Source organism: Cygnus olor, chromosome 6 (genome assembly GCF_009769625.2).
Source record: "Cygnus olor isolate bCygOlo1 chromosome 6, bCygOlo1.pri.v2, whole genome shotgun sequence".
NCBI classification, from domain to species: domain Eukaryota; kingdom Metazoa; phylum Chordata; class Aves; order Anseriformes; family Anatidae; genus Cygnus; species Cygnus olor.
The window spans coordinates 1,187,971-1,201,998 of NC_049174.1; the positions used below are offsets into that span (position 1 = coordinate 1,187,971).

The 14,028-nt window shown below is 43.6% G+C and overlaps 1 protein-coding gene and 2 long non-coding RNA genes across 3 annotated transcripts in view; 1 reads left to right on the forward strand and 2 right to left on the reverse strand.

Moving 5' to 3' along the window:
• Nucleotides 1-1,816, reverse strand: part of LOC121071890 — a 27,914-nt gene extending 26,098 nt beyond the window's left edge. The window contains exons 1-2 of the long non-coding RNA XR_005820842.1: nucleotides 1,315-1,816; nucleotides 111-152 (exon numbers count right to left, since the gene is read on the reverse strand). This is a non-coding gene — a long non-coding RNA (uncharacterized LOC121071890). The remainder of the gene's footprint in view (nucleotides 1-110; nucleotides 153-1,314) is intronic.
• Nucleotides 1-7,721, forward strand: part of LOC121071893 — a 9,448-nt gene extending 1,727 nt beyond the window's left edge. The window contains exons 2-4 of the long non-coding RNA XR_005820845.1: nucleotides 2,050-2,136; nucleotides 3,987-4,101; nucleotides 6,956-7,721. This is a non-coding gene — a long non-coding RNA (uncharacterized LOC121071893). The remainder of the gene's footprint in view (nucleotides 1-2,049; nucleotides 2,137-3,986; nucleotides 4,102-6,955) is intronic.
• Nucleotides 1-14,028, reverse strand: part of PLCL1 (phospholipase C like 1 (inactive)) — a 197,954-nt gene that overhangs the window by 78,082 nt on the left and 105,844 nt on the right. The window lies entirely within an intron of this gene.

The window sequence follows — 14,028 nt, forward strand, 5'->3', positions numbered from 1 at the left end:
ACCACCACAAAGGCCCTGAGGACTCTTGTGTCCCCGCTGGGGGCTTCTTCTAAAGGCTTCCTGGAGGCTCACCCAACTGGAATGGCACCAGTGCTGTCTGCTGTGCTTACACGATTGCAAGGGATGGATGCTGTGTTAAAAATGCAGACAAGCTTTGGAATGAAAAAAATAAATGGTGTCCTTCAGGAGGATGGAAGTGAACTCCAGAACTCATTTCATCCAAGATAATCTGACAGTGATTAATAACTGTCCAAAAGGATGTTGTACCTCCAAAAAGATGCCTTTTTAAGTCATAAAATGCTTGAAAATGCCTGCTTCATTATCACAATGAATATGCATTTTATTAATAATCTGACTGAACAGTGGGACACCAGAATTGTTTGTTCTATCATGGTTTATGTTGTGGGTCCAAATGGCTACAGACAATACGATTATAGATGGACTACATAGTAACAGGCACCTCATAGAGGTAAAACTGCCAAGCAGTAAAACTAGCTAAGTTGCATTAATCACTGACAAAGCATCCTGCTGCTAAATGCTGCACAATCATCTTTTCCTAAGCTTTTCACTTTGCAGCTTATTATAAACAGAGATTGGCTTCAGAACCTCAGTAAAGCCCCATACACGTAGCTACATTTTTCAAATTGTCGTTCCACAAATGTGCCTCTGTATTTACATTATGTACATTACAAACGTTTTTAATTATTCTTCCATCCCAACAAGTGAGCTCACAATAATTTGGACAGTCGCTGTCTATCTGCACAGCAGGCAGGTGCTACTGTGCTAAGAAGAAGAGGGAGCCACATTTAACTTTTAGTGCAAAAAGCTCTCCAGCCAGGCAGCCACTGAGAGCTTCCTGTTGCTCCCAGCCCCTTGCAGCAGGGAGCCCACCTGTGGAGCACAGTGCTAAAGGATGGCTCCTTCCCCCAATCCCTGTGGGATTATAGAAGTACCTACAGAAGCCTAGAGGCCTTTTTACAGCTGTAAATTTGGCTAGACTGCACAAGCTGTACATTTCAGTGTATTGGAAAGCAGCATTTTTAAAGGCTGGTAGGATCCTTTGCTTATGTTAAAATGTTAGCTATCCTGTGGATCCACTGCAATTATCTTATGACTCACCTTCCAGTGGTGCTGTGAATTTTGAACAATTACATATTTTAAATAGGTAAGAAGATAAGAAACCTTTGCTTTTTTTTACAGAGCGCTCACCTCAACAAAGGTTTGGGATATTTCTTATTATCTTTCCTTGCCTCCCCATCACATGGTTTGTACCACCCTCTTCCTTAGATCTTGCACACATTAGGAAATACTCACCAGCTAGCACTTAATTCTCGTTGTTCCTCTATTTATCCCACTCAACACTCATCTGCCTTTCCCACATCCAGTGGCCCAGTTACGTGGCTAGGCTCTCCCAGGTTTCCATGAAGTGACTGCAAATTCTCCTGTGGGTTTTTTTTTACCTCCGGCTTTCAGAAAAGATTTCAGAGTTTTAGGGTGCCACCACAGCAAAAAGGCAGCTCAAAGAACCACAGGTAGGATACCAACAGCTCACAGCCCAGATCCCTGGGGCAGAGGCACGATGCATTCAGCAGCTGCTCGTTAAAGAGGATGAAGACAACCTGAATGCTTTGTATAGCACCTCACCTGCTCAGCTGGCTCCTCTTCAGTGCTCAGACTGCCCTTCTGTTCTGTGACTCCCCCACCGCCATGCCATCCCTCAGCTCCACGTGCCAACTTTTCTGTATTACTGGTACCAAATTGGCTGGTAGAGCCCAACAACAGCCAAAGATGGCAGATATTGGAGTTGCAAGGCCAAGGTTAAACTTTAGCCCAGATCTGCCTCCATACACTGGAGAGGTCCATCCGATTCATTGCAAATAGCAATGCAAAGTGGTCCCCACAGGAAGTTTCCTATTGCTATTAGTCTACGCTAAATTATTCCTTAGGGTAACTCTGATTTGTAAAATGGAATTGAACTAGAGATTGACTTGTTGTTGTGTGTTGTATTATCATCATTTTTAGCTACACTTCTGCTTATCCTCTTCCCAGGACTTCAGCTCCCTGGTGAAGGAAAAGACCATGAAAGCTGGGAGAACACGAAGTGCTTTATACCATGCCTGTCCTTAAGTTTTTCTGGTGAGAAAGGCTCCCATGCTGCTGGTAATATCACAAAAATTAACAGGGACTTAGCATAACAGAGTTCACAAGAAAAGACGTATTTCTGTGCCAGTGTTCAGAGGTTGATAGGGTGTTGAACACTCTCAACACTTTCTGGCCATTCACACGGAAACCTCGGCTATGCAAACTCAAAATCAGCAGACTGCAGCAACAGTAGGTAAGAGAAACAATGCACCACAATTTCCAAGTCAGGGCTATATAAGGCCTGACCCAGAGAAGTACTTGTGTGCTCAGTATCTCTTGATTCAGTGTGCTTCTTGCTCTCCTAAAGCTCAGTGCTTCCCAGAAGCAGCCTCACACTTCCAGAGTGAAATGGGAGCAAATCTCCTGTTTGCTCAGCTCCACACAGAGACCTAAAACTTCCTGGTTTTCCAGGGAAAGGTTTCCAATAAATACACTGAGATAGGCAACGAACAATTTGCCACTTGAGGACTTCTCATCTCCTGGTGCAGAAGTCACCACTCTGGAGCCCAGCTCACTGCAAAGCATGCGCAAGTCCACGGACACCAAGGTTGTTTTACTTCAGAGTGGTTTCCGTACTCAGCCCAGAATCAGCAAAGGACTAAAACCTCTTGAAATAATCACTGAATCTTTATCAGTCTTTTTCCAGGCTAAAATTCAGCATAAGGCCTTTTAATTGCTCTCCAAACAAACACTGCAGGGCACAGTCCACCAGTCCTCTGCTGGAACTTCAGCTGCAGACCACAGGCATGTTGCAGCAGTGACAACGGAGCCGCTTTGCTGGGCCCTAAGGGACGCATCACATACTGAAAGCCTGCAGAGATCAATCTGTGCATTCATGCAAAGCATCTAGGCTGGAGCTTCGATGCATGTAGTAACAAGCCGTAAAAACATGTCAGCAGAATTTGAGCTGGAGTTGCCAAGTGTCAAAATAGTATCCTATTTAAACATTTGCAAATTTTGCTTGTGATACAGAAGCACAAGGCAAATATACCACCATTAGCATTTCAAAAATAGTCACTGAATGAACGGGAGCTTTAAAAATAACTTTGTTTTCTCTTGGCATCCCTATGCTAATAGATTCTGGTTTTAATTAAAAGAAGTCTCTCGCATGCAAGACACAAGGCATCACCATCTCCTTATGTAATTTAAGTTCTTTCTGCAAAGCAAATCACACCATGGTCCCCCCTCTTACTTCTCCCCAACCACCTGAGAGGTTTTGTGCACAGGCCAGTGTCTTGTGCCATTCCATGTGTCCGCATTCAGCTCACAGGTGACAGCAATCTTGTGGTGATCCCTCCAAGAGAGCTCTCTCATGAGAAACTTCTCTCACAGGTAAATCAGACGGTGCTAGAGAGAAATTGATTTGTTTATCCAAAGTCATCAGGAATTTAACTAGTACCATCAGATTACTTCTTCTACCATCATTAGTACCAGAGCAGACACTGAAGGAACTGGAATCAACATAACTATAAGTGAGAAAAGGCAAGATTCCTAATCAAAAAGAGTATAATTATGTACTAAATGACAGTGCCATAATGCGTAACTGCATAGAAGGTGAATTCTAGTTACAAACTCCCTTCTTATCTATAGGATGCTTGCAGTACAGTTGCCAGCATTTTTCCAGATCATTTTATGCATGTTTTGCACAAATATACCAAGCTGTTTAACCTATCTTTCAGTACACTCTTTTTTTTCCCTCTCATTATCTTCTCAGGTATCCAGTCCCACTCGGGAGTTTCTAAACACTGATAATTAATTCAAGAATTATCTGCCAGGAGATCTCATTAACTAAGACAGAGAAAGCACTGCTGAAACAGATAAAGATGATTTATTTTATTTTATAGACAAAAAACACAACAAATAGCTGTGAAGATCTAGAATTACATACTTAATACGAAGCAACACTAAATCTGAGCATGGCACAGAAACCAAAGCCTTGGACAAGCAAGAATCCTCCAAGTAAGTTCCTCTGGAAGACAAGTTACTAACCTGATGTCTGTTTGGCCCACTACAGCTTCAGTGCTAAGTGCACCCTATGGCTGTTTTCAGCCAGCATTTCTAGACTTTATCATCCATTTTCCCTCATAGCTTGAAGAACCTGAGTATTTCTACCTGTGTTCACATCACAAGCCCAGTGCTGCAGCAACTCAGCACCCCCAAACCACTCCACAAGCTCCATGCAGCTCCATGACCAAATTCACACCCAAAGGAGCCAAAGCTCGACCTCAAATCCATCTGAGTGTGGTATCAGATGAGACTAGGAAGTATTTTGCCCCTTTTGTATGTGGAAAGTAAGATGGGTTGTATTTCTATATACTACATCAGTATCCTCAAGCACACCTTACCACAGAGGCTAGGGAAAGAGGCTGCAAGGACAGAGAGGATTTCTCTGGAAAACACATCCAGGACGAGGAGAGCCTACTCTGAGTTCAATACAAGAAGGATTTCTTCCCTGCTTTCTCCCGACTGGCAGCTGGCCTGCTGGTCGGCTCTACCATGGGCTGCCTGACAGACATCTACCCAGCTCAAGATGAGCCCGAAGGCTGCAGTGCTGAACCCTGCCAGCCTTGTGGCATTTGGGAAGACCTGCTGGCCTAGCAGCAGTGCCTGCAGAACAGTCCAAAACTGGGGGCTTTGATTCTCTCCAGTGCCCTGCACATCACCTGCCCTGTCTGGGGGGACACAGCCTTCACACCTTTCCCTGAATGGGCGGCCAGTAAAGCCCACTAGCCTAAGCCCCTGTTGACCTGCTGGAGAGAGCAGAAGCTCGATGCCATCCCTTCCTCCAGTTGTACGAGGCCAATGGGGCTTCCGGGCCCCCTGCCCAGCAGCCAGTGGTGGACATGAGATGTCAGGAGAAATGCTCTTGCATGACAGATGAGATTCAACTTGTGGATTACCGTGCTGCTTTCATGTCTGGCCTTTAAAGGCCCCCAGACAACGCTCGCACCAGTGTGAGCCTCCTAAACATAGACACTGAATGCATTTTATAGGCATAATTCCCAGGGTCTCTGAAAACAATGCATTCTGTCAAAAGAGTATCCAAATGAAACCAGCTCTTTAACTACCCCAACAAAGCCCTGTTTGATGTGCCACATTCCAGGAAGCACAGCTCAGTATGATTTTATCTGTGTGTTGTTGTGCCTCTTGTGCCTTTTGTTAAAATACTAATACAGCTCCACACCAGGGAAGAAAGTACTCCCCTCTAATAAAGTATGCAGCCAAAAAAAAAGGGCAGCATTAAAAAAAGAACCATCATACCAAGATTCTCTGGTATTGTGATTTCTGCTTTCCTCTTTAAAAGTTCAAAACAACGGCGAACTGCTCACCTCCTAGTACTAGGGTCTTGTAACAAACCTGTAGTGACCAAAACATTTGGACTAACGCAGCTGGTAAGGCAAACTACAGAACATATTTTGTTCCGATGCATCCCCTTCAGCTCCAACATCTGCACACTGCTTGGTTTGCTTTGAAGTCAGTAGTCAGGAGATCACCTCACTGAAGCCAGTGGGATGCCTCCCATGAAAAAAGGACACTTCCTTTCCCCTGAGGGCAGGATGCTTAAGCCTAGGGATAAAATTCATTTTTCATGTCTGTGTAGGCCCACACAAACAATAGAGTACATGCTTCTCTAACGATAGGGCACATCCAGAAAGGAAAAATCCATACCAAAGATAAAGAGAAGTCGTACCAAGTTTCTCAGGTGCTCGGAACTCTCTGCATCATCACAACATAAGGGCCGAGGCAGGTTATAGAAGAGGTACATCTGCCTGCTAGTCCCTCTCTGACAACTGCCAAGGCAGGAGACATACAGGAGAGCATTAGGTGGAGGCCAGTGACACTCTCCTGGTGCAGGCTCTCTGGAAAGATTCTCGGTATTTACGACAGAGTCTCCCTGGGCCAGCAATGGTATTTTTGTGTTTAATGGCTCTCAATAAATGTTTGTGTCATGATTTTGCTTTTTTGGAACCAGCTCTGTTTTTGACATCCTTATCAAAACATATTTGCTGACCTATTTCACAGCTTAATTACTTCAAATATACACCTTCTGGTTCTGAACCTGCCACCCGACAGCTTCATTTGATGTACCTTAGCTTTACTATGAGCAAAAATAAGTGGTTCTTTCCAATCCATTTCATTCATGTTTTATAGAGCTCTATCTGTACTTTCTGCAGCCTCTTTTCTGGGATGAAGAGCCTTCATCTGGGAAGTCTATACTTGTTTGGAAGCGAGCCCTTTACCTGGGGCTGTTCCTGTCACCCCACACCATGCCCTTCCAGCACCACTCAGACTCACCCAACCTCTCTGAGATGATGATACTAATACAGCTCCACACCTGTAATGGTCACACACTGAGTTATTGCTTAGGAAGATATCAAAGGACTAAGTTTTTTTTTTTTTCCTTTCTGGCCAAAAGAGGAAAAAAAAAAAAAAAAGAAAAAAAAGCACCATGAAACAATCTTACAAGTACAAAACATCAGAAAAAAATCTTTCTTGTTAATCAAGCTATTTTTTTTTCCTGTACTAAGGATTATTTATAACTGTTGTTTAAAGTTACATTTCAAACAAGGCAGTCCATCTCCACCTTTGGTCTCAGAGCTCTTCCACAACATATGTAACTTTCTGAGGCAGTAACAGAAATGTTTGTGTCTTACTAGAAAGCCTTTGTGTGCTTTAATAACTTGTTTCTCTTTGACTTAAACAGAGCTAGTATTCAGTAGGCTCAGTGTGTTAAGATCTGCAACTACCCTTGAAATAATGAGTCAAGTCTCATATCACTTGTTAATACAATGACTGTTTTACTCATTTTGAGATTTCTTGACAACCAGCAGTTTCTGGATTAGATCTAACACCTGTTCAAAGAAAGCCACAAGCATCGTTTATCAGCTTCCTGATCTCAGAGGACAGCACGAGCTGACAACTCACTTTATATCACTCAGAGCAACATTTTGCAAATGCCTTGTGGCCACTGCTAATAGCTGGAAGCAATCAGTGTCCACCAGCACTGAGGACCACATGCTCTTAATGTAAATTTCCAGCTCAATTAATAAAATGACACCAAGGACAGTGTGACTGTTCTGTCTGGAATTCTTAGAAGGGTATTGACTAAATCTTCACTCCTGCAGAGGGCACAGAATCAGAGCATTTGCATGCCTCTGATCAGTATTTGGTGCCCAATGTGGCTGTCACGAACGGGCAAAACTGCCACTTTTTTCTTCTCTCTCTCTTTTTTTGCTTTGTTTTGTTGTCAGCATTGAACCCGGGAATGAAGGATCTCACTTGTTGGCCAGGCATCCGCTGAGCTCTAACTGCACCCATGGCACCCTACCTGCGCTCGGCCCTCCATGCTGGAAACTTGTTTCAATGCTACTGAACCCCAACTGCTGCCAGGCCTTATACAACACTAAAACCCGGTGGCAGGAGGGGACAAGCAGCCCAGCACCTCCCCGCTGCCCTGCCAGTTGGCACACACAGCTGTGCTGGAGCAGATGCTGACATACACTCTTCCCAATTGTTCCCAGCCAGCAAGGCCAGCAGATTTACAGAAATAACAAGAAACTTGTGACCATTTTGCTCCACCGCCAGCAAGCTGAAACCCCCTCATATAAGAGAGGAAACAGGGAAGAAGGGAAAATATTTAATTAAAGCTGTCAGAAAGAATACTGCCTTTCAAAAAAAAAAGAGGTATGTATTGCTAGGAGGGGCTCAGAAATGGCCATTTAAACCAAAGAACTGTTTTCTGAACACCTTTCCCAGAGTTTGTACACAAAGTGTTTCAACCCATGGAAACCTGAGTCTGTTGAGCTAAATAATAATGGACTTCTGCACTCCCTTCACAGCTCTTTTATTCACAAAACACTGATCAGTTCATCAGCACGCCTTTGGAGCTGCAGTGCGGAGGTGAAGCAATCTTTACCTGCTCAGTCATTGCTGTGCTGCCAGCTGCCATCAGTGGTTGCATGTGGGAATCCCCCAGCCTGTGCTGCTGCGGGCTGTGTGATCCAACTGCTGCCCTGAGGGGTGTAAAATTCAGTCCCCCATGCATTAGGAAGGGACCCCTACCCCTCATAGAACAGCTTGCACGGTTCTCTATGCTTTCACATTTCCACATGGCTGGTATGGATGTCCTTTTCTACCCCATCCCGCTGCTCACATTTTGTTTTGCACTTCTGGCTTCACTTGATGGACTGCTTGGATCAGATTTTTTTATTTTTTTATTTTTTTAATAGTAGTTCAAGCTAGAGCTAAAACCTGCTTGGTGAATGCTAATGTATAATGATTACAGTATTTCTTACCTTATTCATGTAAATGGGGTTCTTAGTTCCTTCTCATATTAATTCTGGCTGAATGAAAACGAAGGTGATTTACATCATCTCTTAGCTGCCATCCTCGTTACTCGCTTGCACTTCCGTATGCAAACCCTATCAACAAATCCTCGCACTGGGCCAACAATAGGTAGGGGAAGACAGAAGTGGATCTCATTGTTCATATGTACATGTTAACAAATTTATTTCAAAATCTCAGGTTTTAAATCCACTCGACAGGCTAATTCAAAAGCATACAAGTTTTTTGGATTTCGCTTTTAATCAAAAAAACCACACATTACTGGTTCAAACAATTTAAGAGAAATCCAAGTGCATTACCAAGAGGCTGTTGCCTCTTTAGCATGAAGGCACATAGCCCTATCTACAAAAAAACAAGTTGATAAATTTACCAGCGGTTAAACCATACTAGGAAGAATTATATTTCTAACCTTCAATCCTTTGGAGTCTTAAAAAAATACAGAGTCCAAAGAACAAAGTGTTCTCTTTCAGCCTGGTGCTAGCATCAAATCAACCTGACTTACGAACTAGGGTTACGCTTTGGGGCCCTTTTTAAGCACTGGAATGACCTGAGGGTCCCGTAGGCCTTCGGAATCTCCCCAGTTTTCCAAGATTTGTTAAAAATGAGCATTGTTGTTTCAGAGAGTGCTGCTGCTAACTCCCTGAGGTCTGCTGGGTGATGCTTCTCAACACCAGAGGACACCAAAACACCTGAGTGGGCTCTGCCTCACACCCTCCTGCCTGAGGGCCGCCTGCCCCTTCCTCATACCGCAGCCCCAGCAGGTGGCCGCATGGCTCCAGCACTCAGAGGAAACCCCAGGCATCTCCACTCCTGCTGCATCATTGCTGGCAATCGTACTGAGCACCTACCTGACCCACACATACCAGATGCACAAGTTCCTGCTGAATCTTTACTTTTGTACATTATTCAAATCTTTTTTAACCCCTGTAGCTGCTGATACTTATGTTCTTTCTTAAGCTCCTCTTTTAACTCCAATTTGCACTGAAAAAATTGTTAGTGACTGCATGGGAATCCCAGTCTGTGCAGTCAGACATTTTTCCCCTCACACATTACCTACCTCGCTGCAAAGCACCACTGAGCCAACTCTCCCGAGACTGGGCAGCCTCTGACAAATCCCCATCTCCATCTTGTGTTTATGTAAATATATGACACGCAAAATAGTTTTCTGTATGTCAGTTTTATGAGTAATGCCTCACAGATACAGCTACTTGTGTACTGGCACAATCTTCATGCGTAGGCAGCCAGCTCTGTAAGCACAGCTATTTTCCTGCACGTATATGAACATGCAATTGTGGCTCCTCACATATGGATGTGGAAGAGAGATTAGCCCAGCATTCATTAAACACAGAACTGCTTTGAAGTACTCCATAAACTCACTTAGCATAATGCAGTTTGCATCATGACTGGGGCTTCCAGAAACTAACAGCACATAAACAGATTATAATGTTTCTAGAAACAATTGGTGAGAATTGTGCCCTCTGCTTTACACAGCACCAGTACTTTAACTCAATGACCTGGCATCTAGAGTTCCAAAACATGGCATTAACTAACATCATTTCTACACATCACTTCCTCTTGCTGTCACATCAGAAAGCCCTTCTCTGCACGATGTAGCTGTAATCTCTAAGAGTACACCTGTGTATACAAACATGCATCCTACAGAGTAATTTGCAGGCATTGTCAGGTAAGGTGAGAAAGGCTGCTAAGCTGCTGCTGCATCATCTGCTATTAAAAGCTATCTCCCCAGTGAGCCAAATCATGCTTGCCTTGGTCATGGATAATTTTGTTGACTTCAATAGAACTATTTCTGCAAAGCAGACAGGACTTAACCTCTGCCAATAATTTTGAGTGCCAAGTCCCTGCAGGCTACTCTTGATACTTTGGTGATCTCACACACTGGGGTTTAAACAGAACAGTAGTTTAAACAGCGAGGCGCTAAAGGAAAAGCTCCTGCTCTCATACATGATGCTAAGAGAGTCAGGATAGAATAGCAGACAATAAAGCCTAAGACCTTTTCCTTGCAAAAAAATGTTTGCGTCACACTTTGGTCCCTGTTCTGCTCAATAAATTTCCCCCAATACTGTTTTTCTTCCCACAGCATTAAATAGCTGCAGCTATATTTCAGCAGAAGAATGCTTGAAACTGTCTTCTTGCATGTTACTCCCCATTGCAGTTCAGGGCTGGTGAGCAGTCATCATCCCTGTGCTGCTGAGCTGGTCCATCAAGGGATGTGCAGTGGGGAAGTGAAGCTGTCAGGTGAGACCAATTGTACCAGCTGACAGAGCTGCAATCTCTTAAGGGGCATTACCAAAAAAAAAATTTTACACTGAACCCTTCTGCCATTGTGTCTTGCACAGATGTATGGCATTTAAGTAAAATCTGACAGTTGTTCAAATGTCTTTGAAAGATATGCATATGCAACATCTGCATTCTGCTGCTAGGTCATGCTGCAGTATTGGAGATGCCTGGGTAATATCCTTATGCGTACATATGTGTATCCCCCATTTGTACAGCTGGTGAGTGCTAACTAATGCTTACAAAGAGATTAACCAGAGAGGACTCAGTGTCGAGCTCCTCTGTTCAGCCATAAACCACAGCAGTTTGCAACATTTGCAACTCTGTTGTACCACCAGGTCTTGTCAGAGCAGGACTTGCTCCCTACATCTGTTTTACTTCAGGCCTTTTCATTTAAGCAAGTATTGAAAAAGAGCCCCACTGCTGCACGAATGTATATATACAACATGGACTATACTCCACCTCTTAAAGCACTGCCCTTGCACAGCTGATTCTTTCAGAAATTATCTAAGGATTCAAACGTGCTCCTGTCACAAACAAGAGCAGTCTAATTCCTCAAAAAGTGACAGCAAATCCACTCAGCACCGTGGTCTCCTTGTTCAACCTTCCAGCAAAGAAGTGAATTGGCTGCTAATCCCTTTAAGGTGATTCACCACATGTTGAGTAGTGCACCAGTGCACTTACAGTGAAAAACGTTGTCATCTGCAAGTATTTGTTGCTTTACTTCTGATGATAATAGTTGTTTTGATGTGCATGACACACCAAATAGACTTTAATTTATGTAGGCTTTAAAACAGTTTGAAGTTTTCTTTTAACTACAGAGTTTAATATTTACTCTAGAGGCTTTTTTTCTGGTAGTTAAAGCACTTGCCATTTAACTTCCTTAATTTACGAACCATGTCAAAAGGAGCTATTTAGGACACAAGCTTTACCTTAGGACCTTCACTTGGTTGTGTTCTTTCTGAGGACTACGGCACTGACACAACCTCGATGAAAATGCACCACCCATTTTACCTCCTCTCATGCGTTTTGCAGCAATCCACCCAAATAATCCCCCCTGGAACAGAGAAGGCTCCTTCATTCTGAGGAAGAGATACCTCGTGTAAAAATCCCCACAATAACTGGGCTGGTCTTTGGCAAGGCTCCTGAGTGCTGCCTTCCATGCCCCCAGCTCATCTGGGGCTGTGGTGGATTCCCCAAATAAGGGGGGCCACAGTATCACCTGGCTCCCTGCAGGCAGACTGCAGAGGCCATGACAGAGGCACTAATGAGGGAGGATAATAAGGAAGGGCTGAGAGACGGAGGCGATGGTGGATGGGGTACTTGCAGGAGTCCCAATTATCTTGCAGAGTGAGCTGACAGCATCTCTTCCAGCTCCTTTTAAGGTATTCTACAGGCTAACTGGTCCCAAAAACAAAAAATGAAATGGAAATAGTGGAACACAAGATATGATGTAACTAGTGGGAAATTACCAACTCCCTGACTTGAATTCCCTTTACATCTTTAGGGGGATTACTGATAACTCTTCTGAAATCTAAAAGAACTGACAGGCGTTTGGCTTAGAAAGCACATACTTCCTCGGAGAGAGAGAAACAAAAGTATTTATCACTTTCTCATCATCCATCCATCTCCTTTTTTTCCATGTAATAAACAGGGAGGAAACATAACTGTCTGACAACTGCCTGACTGTCATTTGTTCTAGCTTATTGATCTCTCACATGAAGCTGGTTCCCTGGACTATGATGTCATTTATTTCCACAGTAACCGTATAACATCAGAGGACAATACCTAAGCAGGTGGAGGAAAACCTTTAGGAAACAAGAATATCTTATGTTCCTGCAAATCTCCCTGCACCAGAAAAGAGCTTTTAGAGGATGTCTGAAAGCTGTCTGAATGGTCTTACAAAAGACCGAGCAGTACAAGTATCGTTAACCCTTTTCATTGGCAAATCACACACAGATGTCTGAAGCCTCCTCCCACCCATTCTTCAAAGCACTACCCTGTACATGCCACATTCAGAGCAGCGTCACAAGACACAGCTTCCCACCAGCCCATTCTAACCCTGAAACGAAGTCTCCTCCTCCAAAAAGCTGCATACACCAAGTTGCCAATGAACCAGGGAGGTTATCAGCTTTTTGGAAGCAAAATTTACCCTTCCTGCACCTAAAACCGAAGTCATCCATCATCAACGCCATCTCTATCCACTGCAGGTTGGACTTGTATGGTGACTGCTTCTGACAGCACAGCGGGTTCTGAAGTTTCCAGCTCTGCAGAAGAGATGTCATGGAAGTCCAAAGGATAAAATTATTTGAGCACATGAATTACTATTTACACTCATTACTTCCCTCAGAAGATGATTTTTACCGAAAGTAACATAGAGGTTCAGTTCATCAAAGCCTTCACAGCTCAACAGGTCCTAGATGTGCTTTGGCTCCTCTTCAGCAGTCACAATGTTTGTGAGCTACATCTGATCTCTTTTTCTCCAACTTAGCTGGCCCATTTCTTCTTCTCCCCAAAATGCACAGCAGCCTTGGTCACACACACAGGAAAACAACCCAGCTAGAGCCCCTCTCCAGCCATGTGCCACCGCGAGGGACATCTCCTTAGGTCAGACCCTGGGGGCAGACTGGCAGGCTGGCTCACCCCAACTGCCTCTCACATGAACATGAGTTAGCAGCATACAGAGGGAAAATGGACACAAAGGTGTTCAGAGACTGTCAGCAGCTGACAGCAGCTGTGTAAAGCAGAGCCTTCTTAGCATCACTGGGTTGTGTACAGATCTGTTTTCTTCCATTTCTCCAGTAGATGTATACAGGATTTATTCCATCTATGCAGACGAGCAAATGAGATCAGCTCTTCCTAGCATCAGTAAATATCAACTGAGAAATTCTGCTTCCATCACAGTAAAACACTTCTATAATCTATGCTGGTTAAGTATTCCAGGCTGATTTCTGCTCCATATAAAAAGAGCAAAGGATAAGTAAGCCACTTTACATGGTAAATGAAAAACAATAAAAGTATAATGATTTGCTGCTACATCTTTTTTCTTCTGTGAAACAGTCTAAAAGATAAATATCTTAAAAGAGTTTCACCCAACGAACCTCTTGTAAACAAAAGCACTAGATGGTAAATGGTTGCCTATTCAGCAGGTTGCTAAATCTACTGCCATGAATCCTTGATCTAGTCCATCTTAGCAAAGCATAAACCAGGGCTTTTGCTTAGCAAAAAAAACTCCTATAATTGCAA